This window comes from Nicotiana attenuata, chromosome 9 (genome assembly GCF_001879085.1).
Source record: "Nicotiana attenuata strain UT chromosome 9, NIATTr2, whole genome shotgun sequence".
Taxonomy (NCBI): domain Eukaryota; kingdom Viridiplantae; phylum Streptophyta; class Magnoliopsida; order Solanales; family Solanaceae; genus Nicotiana; species Nicotiana attenuata.
The window spans coordinates 45242867-45253477 of NC_031997.1; positions in this window are offsets into that span (position 1 = coordinate 45242867).

Consider the following 10611-nt stretch of genomic DNA (forward strand, 5'->3'; position numbering starts at 1 on the left):
GATACAACTTTCTTTTTTGGATTATCTCCAAATTCCTTGTAGATTGTGAGATATGAGCCTCCGAAGTAAGACCTGTGCAACAGAAATTCTTCTTCTTCGCGAACGTGAGACTCTCTTCGCGAATGCGAAGAACAAAATCCCAGAAGCCAAATCCTTTTCCGCGAACGCGAGAGGAATCTCGCGGACGCGAAGAACAACACCAGACACCAGCATCAGCAGTTCCAACACAGCCCGAAATGCCCCGAAACCACCCCGAAACACACCCGAGGCCCTCGTGACCCCGTCCAATCACACAACTCAGTCCCCTAACATAACACAGACCTGCTCGAAGCCTCGAATCACGTCAAACAACGCTAAAACAATGAATCGCACTCCAATCCAAGCTTAATGAACTTTAAAATTTGAAACTTCTATATTCGATGCCGAAACCTATCAAATCACGTCCGATCGACCTCAAATTTTGCACACAAGTCATATTCGACATTACGGACCTACTCCAACTTCCGGAATCGAAATCCGACCCCGATATCAAAAAGTCCACTTCCGGTCAAACTCCTCAAAACCTTCAAATTGCTATCTTTAGCCAAATGACTCCGAAATGACCAGTGGACCTCCGAATTCACTTTCGATCGCGCTCCCAACACCAGAATCACCATACGGAGCTATTCCCAGACTCGGAATCCCAAACAGACATCGATAACACTGATATGCACTTCAACATAAACTTATGAAATTCTTTCAAAAATGCCAACTTCCACAATAGGTGCCGAAACGTTCCCGGGTCATCGAAAACCCGATCTGGACGTACGCCCAAGTCCGAAATCATCATACGAACCTGTTGGAACCTTCGAATCCCGATTCCGAGGTCGTTTACTCCAAAATCTAAACTTAGTCAATTCTTCCAACTTAAAGCTTTCGAAATGGGAATTCTCTTTCTAAATCAACTCCGAACTCCCGGAATTCAATTCCAACCACGCGTACAAGTTATAATACCTGAAGTGAAGCTGATCATGGCCTCAAACTGCTGAACGACGCGCTAGAGCTCAAAACGACCGGTCAGGTCGTTACAACCCACTTCTCTGAATCAGGGTACCGCGGACCGTAAAAAATTATCTGCGGCCGCGGTAGGGCACCGCGGACCGCAAAAACTCGACCGCGGCCACGGTTTTCCCACTGTGGACCGCGAAAAAATCATCGCGGCCGCGGTAAAGTACCGCGGACTGCAAGAAATCCACCGCGAACCGCGGTGAGCAATACACAGCAATACCAACCTAGGGTTGCATCATTTTGCTCATTTTTAGCCTAAATTCACTTATTATCAAGCCCCTGGGTATTTAATCACCATTTTTCACTAATTAACCCTATTCTATACTGCATGATGTAACCATATGCTACAAATTGAAAGAAAAGGGAAGAAAAAGAAGTACAACTAACTAATTAAAAGAAAATAAAACAAAGTTAAAAACTAGGAAAGGATTAAAAGTACCAGTAATGAGATGCAGTAAAGATGAATGAAGATCAGTGAGTGAATTTGCACAGCTAGGGCTTGATGAACAATGATTTTTTTCTATGTGGAAAGCAAAAGATTGAAAAGTGTAAATGAAGGCCTGAGGTCCTATTTATAGAAAAAGGACCTGGGACCCATGTTACATACCCACCACAGTCGCATAAAATGCACCGCAGACCGCGGTGGTTTACCACATGATGTATTGGGGAGACCATCACTGCGGACCGCACAAAAAGCTTCGCGGCCGCGGTAGGGCACTGCGGACCGTACAAAATGCATTGCGGCCATGGTGACAATCTTCAGAGAACCCCCATTTTTAATTATTCACCACTGCGGACCGCATTGAAATTTTTGTCCCGCACTAAGGCCATTGCGGCCGCGAAAAATGCAACGCGGCCGCAGTGCAAACTTCAGAGAGTGACGTTTTTCCAACTTGGTCCTGCACTGCATCAAAACAATCTTACACACATCTCACAACCAGTTAGTCCAAAAGCAAATCCTACACTAAAAAGAAAATCAAAGAAAAATAAAAAGAAAGACACATGGGTTGCCTCCCAAGAAGCGCCTGATTTAACATCGCGGCACGACGCAGGTTACCATCAAATCACTTTAGATGGATCATTGCTACCACGTGGCTGTCATCAATCTTGCCAAGATAGTGCTTGACTCTGTTCCGATTAACTCTGAAGATCTCTCCATTTTTGTTTTTCAAGTCAAGTGCACCAAACGGAGTCACAAGCACCACTTCAAAAGGTCCACTCCATTTTGACTTAAGCTTTCCCGGAAACAGACGTAACCGAGAATTGAATAAGAGAACCAAATCACCCACTTTGAACTCCTTGCTTCGAGCATACTTGTCATGAAGGTACTTCAACTTGTCCTTGTACAAGGACGAACTGGAGTAGGCATGGAATCGGAATTCATCAAGTTCATTAAGCTGCTCCACACGAAGATTTGCTGCCACATCCCATTCAAGATTCAGCTTCCTCAAAGCCCACATGGCCTTGTGCTCTAACTCAACCGGTAGATGGCAAGCTTTCCCAAACACCAACCGGTACGGAGACATACCAATCGGAGTCTTGTAAGCAGTCCTATAAGCCCATAAAGCATCATCCAATTTCTTTGACCAATCGGTCCTATTTGCATTGACCGTCTTTGACAATATACTCTTGATTTCCCTGTTTGAGACTTCAACTTGGCCACTCGCCTGAGGATGATAAGGAGTAGAAACTTTGTGATTGACACCATACTTTGCAAGCAAAGTGTCAAAAGCTCTATTACAGAAATGAGAACCCCCCCCCCCCCATCACTTATGATTGCACGAGGAGTGCCAAACCTAGTAAAAATGCTCTTTTTGAGAAATGCAACAACACTCTGGGCCTCATTGTTGGGTAAAGCCATGGCCTCGACCCACTTTGAAACATAGTCAACCGCCACTAGAATGTATGTGTTCCCACACGAGCTAACAAACGGGCCCATGAAATCAATGCCCCATACATAAAAAATATCAACTTCAAGAATAGTATTGAGAGGCATCTCATCTTTCTTCAAAATTCCGCCCGCTCTTTGACATTCATCGCACCTCTTCACAAGTTCACTTGAATCTTTGTAGAAAGTTGGCCAGTAAAACCTACAACTAAGAACCTTCGAAGTTGTCCTCTCCCCACCATGATGACCACCATAGAGAGAGGAATGACTAGCCTCTAAGATACTCAATTGCTCCTCCTCTGGGACACACCTTCGCATCATACCATCAGTGCATATCTTGAAAAAGTATGGCTCATCCCAATAGAAATCCAAACTATCCCGTTTGAGCCTTTTCCTTTGGTTAGAAGATAGCTCACACGGGATTATACTAGTCACAAGGAAATTAGCAACGTCCGCAAACCATGGCATATCCTTCACCGACACAGAAAGGAGTTGCTCGTCGGGAAATGAGTCATTGATCTCTAGGCCATCACGAGGCCTCCCCTCCTCCTCCAAGCGGGACAAGTGGTCCGCCACTTGGTTTTCATAACCATTCCGATCCACAATCTCCAAATCAAACTCTTGAAGTAACAAGACCCATTGCATCAGCCTAGCTTTGGAATCCTTCTTAGTCATCAAGTACTAGAGTGCAGCATGATCGGTATGAATTATGACTTTGGCGCCCATCAGATACGGTCAAAAATTTTCCATTGCGAACACAATAGCCAAAAGCTCTTTTTCAGTCACCGTGTAGTTCACTTGAGCATCGTTCATGGTCTTGCTCGCGTAGTACACCGGATGAAACATTTTATTCACTCTTTGACCCAAAACCGCCCAACCGCAACATCGCTCGCGTCACACATGAGCTCAAAAGGCAAGCTCCAATTAGGTGCGGTAATAATAGGAGTGGTAGTCAACTTGTGCTTGAGATGTTCGAAAGCTTGCATACAACCCTCATTGAACACGAACTTGGCATCCTTTTCCAAAATCTTGCACAAAGGATTAACTACATTAGAAAAATCCTTGATAAATCTCCGGTAGAACCCCGTATGCCCAACAAAACTCCTAACCCCTTTGACAGAAGTAGGGGGAGGGAGCCTTGAAATCACCTCAATTTTAGCCTTGTCCACCTCGATACTATGCTTTGAAATTTTGTGGCCAAGGACTATGCCCTCCTCAACCATGAAGTGGCATTTTTCCCAATTGAGCACAAGATTGGTTTCTTCACATCTGGCCAACACCCTATCAAGATTCTTCAAGCATTCATCAAATGAGTCTCCCCACTAAAGTCGTCCATGAACACCTCCAAAATATCTTCCACCATGTCGGTGAGAATGGCCATCATACACCGCTGGAATGTAGCCGGTGCGTTACACAACCCAAATGGCATCCTAGAAAAGGCAAAGGTACCATAAGGGCAAGTGAAGGTAGTCTTCTCCTAATCTTCCGAAGCAATCAAAATTTGGTTGTACCCAGAATACCCATCCAAGAGACAGTAGAAAGCACGCCCCGCAAGTCTGTCTAGCATATCATCAAGAAAAGGCAATGGAAAGTGATCCTTGCGGGTCACCTTGTTCAACTTGCGATAATCCATGCACACCCTCCATCCGGTGACTGTCCTTGTGGCAATTAGTTTATTTTGCGCATTGATCACCACGGTCATGCCACCCTTCTTCGGCACACATTGCACCGGTGAAGTCCAAGAGCTATCAGAGATGGGGCGGCATCCAACCACTTGATCACCCCTTTTATTACAACTTCTTGCATTGCCTCGTTCAACCTCCTTTGATGTTCCAAGGAGGGCTTTGCATCATTTTCAAGAATAATCTTGTGCATACAAAATGCGGGGCTTATTCCCCGAATATCAGCTAAAGTCCATCCAATTGCCTTCTTCCATTTTTGGAGCACCGCCAATGTGGCATCTACCTGCATGTTAGTAAGACAAGAGGAAAGAATAACTAGCAAAGTTGAACTAGGGCCTAAGAATTCATACATGAGGTGTGGAGGCAACGGCTTCAACTCCAACACGGGAGGTTCCTCAATTGAGGGCTTTGTTGGTGGAGTCTTCCTATTCTCAAGATCCAAAGAGAGCTTCCGGGGCTCATAAGAGTAAGAGTCCATTCCATGTAAAGCATTAACACACTCCACCCGGCCTTCATCCTCATTTACATCAGGATTCAAAAATACCGCTGGTCCTCCACATTGATCATTGCACTAGTATCATCAATTATCACTGTCGTGACAAGATTCACAAATGAACACACTTCAGTACAGTTGGGCTGCTTCATTGACTTGCACACATGAAAGACCACTTTTTCATCACCTACTCGGAAAGTGAGTTCCCCTGCTTCCACATCAACTAAGGCCTTCCCGGTTGCAACGAAAGGTCTTCCCAAGATTATAGGCACCTAAAAATCAACCTCGTAGTCAAGAATCACAAAATCAGCCGGCAAGATAAATTTTTCCACCCGGACAAGAACATCATCAATAATACTCGATGGCCTCTTCATTGATCTATCCACCATTTGCAATCTCATGGAAGTCGGCCTTGGTTGCCCAATACCCAAGTCTTGAAAACTGAGTAGGGCGTCAAGTTGATACTTGCCCCCAAATCACATAGGGCTTTTACAAAGTTTGCACTACCAATGGTGCAAGGAATGGTGAAAGCACCGGGGTCTTCTAGCTTCGGAGCCATAGAATGCACTATTGCACTAACTTAGTGGGTCATCTTGATAGTTTCACAATCCATGGATCTTTTCTTCGTCACCAAGTCTTTTATGAATTTAGCATAACCCGGCATTTGTTCTAGAGCCTCCACCAAAGGCACATTAATGGATAAGCTCTTCATCATGTCAATGAATTTCTTAAACCGATTCTCATTTTTCTGCTTCGCTAGCCTTTGAGGATAAGGTGGAGGTGGCCTTGGCAAAGGTGCCTTGGCTTTAGGCACAACAGTTTCCGGCATGTCTATTACGTGTTCCCTAGACGGGTTCACGTCATTCTGTATTTCCACCTCGTTATCTTGGATATCAATCCTCACTTCTTCATTCAAGTTCTCCTCAATCACATTCTCAACCACCAAAGAGACATCACTCTCTTGCAACTCAACTTCATCACTCAAAATTTCTTGTTGTTTGGAGGCATTCACATCACCGCCTTGTCCACTCCTTGTAGTTACCGCCATGGTATGCCCAATATTGTTCCCACCTTTTGGGTTGACCATCGTATCACTAGGTAGAGCCCCCTTAAGGCATTGTGATATTTGGCCTAATTGAACCTTCAAGTTCCTGATTGAAGTATTGTGTGAAGCCAACTAAGCATCCGAGTCAGCATTCTTCTTCATCATCTGTTCGAACATCATTTCAATTCTTTCCATTTCATGGTTCGATGAACTAGGACCTTGGGATGGAAATGGGGGTGGATTGTTGGGTTGTTGATACATTGGGGGCCTTTGAAAGCCTTGACCCCGATTTCCTTGGTTGTTGTTGTTCCAACCCCCCTGGTTGTTGTTTCCACCCCAGTTGTTGCCATTCCAATTACCTTGATTGTTCTGATTACTATTCTAGCTGCCCCAATTTGGATTTTGATTGTTGTCCCCCCAATTATTGTTGCATTGTTGTTGTTGATTTCCCCAATTGCCTTGGGATCTCCATTGTTGTTGGTTGGAAGAATTGCCCCTTTGGCCTTGATAGTTGTTCACGTATTGTACTTCTTCATTCTGCTCAACATACCCTTCATCTTGGAACCCACCATAGTCTTGGTCAAATTGATCCGAACTCCCTTGGTTTTGTTGGCTTCTTTGTCTCCTTTTGTCCACTAGCATATTGACACCCTCCATAGCATTTACTTGTCGTGGAGTTTGAACCTGTTGTACTTGTGCCTTTGCTAGCTGGTTCATTGTGGTTGTCAATTCTGCTATTGTCTGCCCATGATCATGAAGCTCCTTGTGCAAGTGAATGACCGTGGGGTCACCCTGTGGCACATTTGCTCTACTTTGCCAAGCGGAGGACGTATCAGCCATCTCATCCAGAAATGCATTAGCCTCATCATATGGTGTGTTCATGAAATTGCCCCCGCCGAGTTGGTTCACTATGCATTGATTAGTGGTATTAATGCCCTAGTAGAAAGTCTATTGTATCATTGCCTCAGTCATGTCATTGTTGGGACACTCCTTGACCATAGTCCGATATCTCTCCCATATCTCGTGCAATGGTTCATTGGGCTTCAGTTTGAAGGCTAAGATCTCATCTCTCAGAGTTTCCATGTGCCCCGGTAAGAAAAACTTCGCAATGAATTTATCCGCCAACTCATCCCCAGTAGTGATGGAATGGTTGGGAAGCCGTTCAAGCCAGTCCAAAGCCTTCCCTCTCAATGAGAAAGGGAATAATCTCAACCGTAGTGCATCCTCGGACACATTTGTTTGCTTGCTCTCCCAACAAGTATCCACGAAACCTTTAAGGTGCTTGTAAGCATTCTGATGGGGAGCACCTGCGAAGTACCCTCGCTGCTCCAACAAGGTCAGCATCACATTTGTAATTTGAAAATTGCCCGCCCGAATACGGGGTGGGACAATTGCACTGGCATACCCTTGGTTGGGAAGCACTCGAGGAGCCACTCTTGAAGGTGGTGGGGGAGGGTCTGGGACATTATCATTGGCCTGGCGGCCTCTCCTTTGTGCTTGAGGTACTAGAGGCACCTCATTATCTCCGTTATCATCAACCTCCTCCCCTGGGATCACATTTCCAAGAGGGCCATTGTTGTTGTTGTTTGCCGCCATTTTGGTACCTGAATTGGCGACACACACAAATTAGTATCACAGAAGGAAAGAAATACAATACACAAAACTATTTAGATAGATAGACAAAACCGTTAGCTCCCCGGCAACGGCGCCAAAAAGTGATCGGAGCCAACCCTACACCACTACAAGGTGGAAAGAGTGGTCGAAGCAGCTTTTACCCAAGATGGTCGGGATCGAATCCACAGGGAGCTAGAATTGGTTGGGATTTGGTTTCCTATCCAAATTGGCAATGCGTAGTGCTCTTATTTACGCTTCCAATCATATTTGTTGTTTGTTACTTCTAATATTATGCTAAAGAGATGTTAAATTAAACTAAGAAGTAGTACTTGAAGGGTTTTCTAAATGGATAACGAGGCACTAGGGAAGTGACTTTCTCCTAGGTGAACATTTGACGGATTCTAATGCTTAAGGCAAAGATGTTATGTTGGGGATTGTGATATAACCAATGCACGAAACTACTCACTCTATACCTCTCGGTAGCTGGAGTGACTTTGCCCTAATTGACTTTCTCAAGACCAATTGGGTGTCAAGATTTGTGCAAGCAATAAAGATTCAAATCGGGTATTACTATCTCTAGGTTTAACCCTTTAATTGGGGCTATCAATCTCTTGAATACACCCCAATTCCTTGTGGGACTAATTTTTCTAAACTCAAACTCTCTTTCTCAAGAAGAGCCCAGGTCATAAAGGCACAAATTAGTGTTTGCAACCACTAATTCAACATAGAATACACAAATTAGTCCAAATATCAACCACCCATAAATATCTAAACATTAAAACACAAGACCCATTAAATACTCACACTAGGGTTGTGCCACAACCCTAGCTAATGGGTGTAGCTACTCATAATAATGGAAGAAAACATGTAATTAGATGAAGAATAACCCATAAAGTATGATTACAAACTAAGAATTGAAGATTTAGTGTTAAACAAGCTACAAATTACTCAAAATGGGCTAAAACCGTCGTTCATGTGTTCAGCTAAGATAAAGATACCCTAAAAATCTGAAAAAGTAGTATTTATACAAGGCCGAATTTTCTGGACAAAAATACCCCTACGGAGGTGCCGCGTACCGCGGAAAATGCACCGCAGCCGCGATGAGGCTTTTTAGCATGACTTTCGGAGTCTCTGAATCTGGCCACCGCATACCGCACAAAATGTACCGCGGCCGCGGTGGCTTCACTGCGGCCCGCACAAAATGGTCTGCGGCTGCTGTGGCTTCCAATTTTCTACAATCCCAGCTCTCTGAATCTCTGCTCCGCAGACCGCATAAAATGAATTGCGGCCACGGTGAGGCTACTGCGGTCCGCACAAAATGGACTGTGGCCGCAATGCTTGAGCTTCCATAATTTGCACCTCTCTGAATCTCATCACCGCGGACCGCATTAAATGGATTGCGGCCGCGGTGGGTCTGTTTCAGCTGTGCTTTGACTTGTTCTTGGTACTTATGCAGGTTTCACTCCTTTATGAGCTGGTTTTGACCTCTTGTCACTTTCTTGACCAAACCCTGCAAGCAAGTACAACATGTAAGCCTTTTGGAATTGTTTGTACACATTTCTAATCAAAACTCAAGTAAAAAGGAGTGTAAAATGAACTAGAATCCCTAGTTATCAAAGGCTAAGGTCACCGTCTTGGCGTGACAATCCAATATAGCATGATAAGGTGACAACCAATCCATACCCAAAATGACATCAAAATCAACCATATCGAAAAGTAAAAGATCTACGCTAGTCTCAAGACTCCCAATAGTAACCACACACGAATGATAGAAACGATCTACAACAATGGAATCCTACGGGTGTGGACACATACACAGGAGCACTCGAAGAATAACGAGGCACAACCAGATATAAAGCAAATAGGAGGACACGTAAGAATAAGTAGATCCCAGATCAAATAGAACCGAAGCATCTCTATGGAAAACTGAAACAATACATGTGATAACTGCATCTGATGACTCAGCCTCAGGCCCGGCTGGGAAAGCATAACATCGGGGCTAGGCCGCACTACTCTGAACTACATCCCTAGGACGACCTCTAGCTGGCTGGCCTCCACCTCTAGCAGCCTGACCTCCACCTCTAACGGCCTAACTTCCACCTATGGCTACCTGACTCTTGCCTCTAGCCGGATGAGTGGGTAGTGGTGCAACCGATGCCGGAATCATGGCACGAGAACTCTGTTGTGGCGCGCCGCCAAATAATTTCAGACTGGTCCTCCTTATATGCCCAAAACCACCACACTCAAAACATCCATCCTGGTGTTGTGGCTGCTGAAACTGAGACTGACCCGAAAGGGCCGGATAACCATGGTGATAACTCTTAATAGAAGGTGCACTGATAGGAGCTGGCGGTGCACTATAGGCTGGCTGCCCAGAATAAGGCACATAAGCACCACGACTCCCTGAAGCACTATGGGATGCCTGAAGCGTTGACTGATATGGCCTGGGAGGATGGCCCTTACCAAAAGTACCCCTGCCTCCAGATGAGGCACCACTAAAACCACCGGAATGACGAGGCCTTTTATCAGACCCATTCCCTCTCTTTTGTGAAAGAACATCCTCGGTCTGCCTGGCGACATTAGCAGCCGTCTAAAAAGAAATCTCACCCTCAGTCTCATTCGCCATTTGTAGCTTGATAGGGTGAGCGAGCTCCTCAATAAACTTCCTCACCCCCCCCCCTCTCTCTCTCTCTCTCTCTCGGTACGAAGCAGAAGAATAGAATGACGGGCTAGATCCACAAAATAGGTCCCGCACCGAGTGACTGACATACTGCCCTGCTGGAGACGCTCAAACTGCCTACAGTAACTCTCTCTCAGTGTGATAGGAAGGAACTTCTAAAGA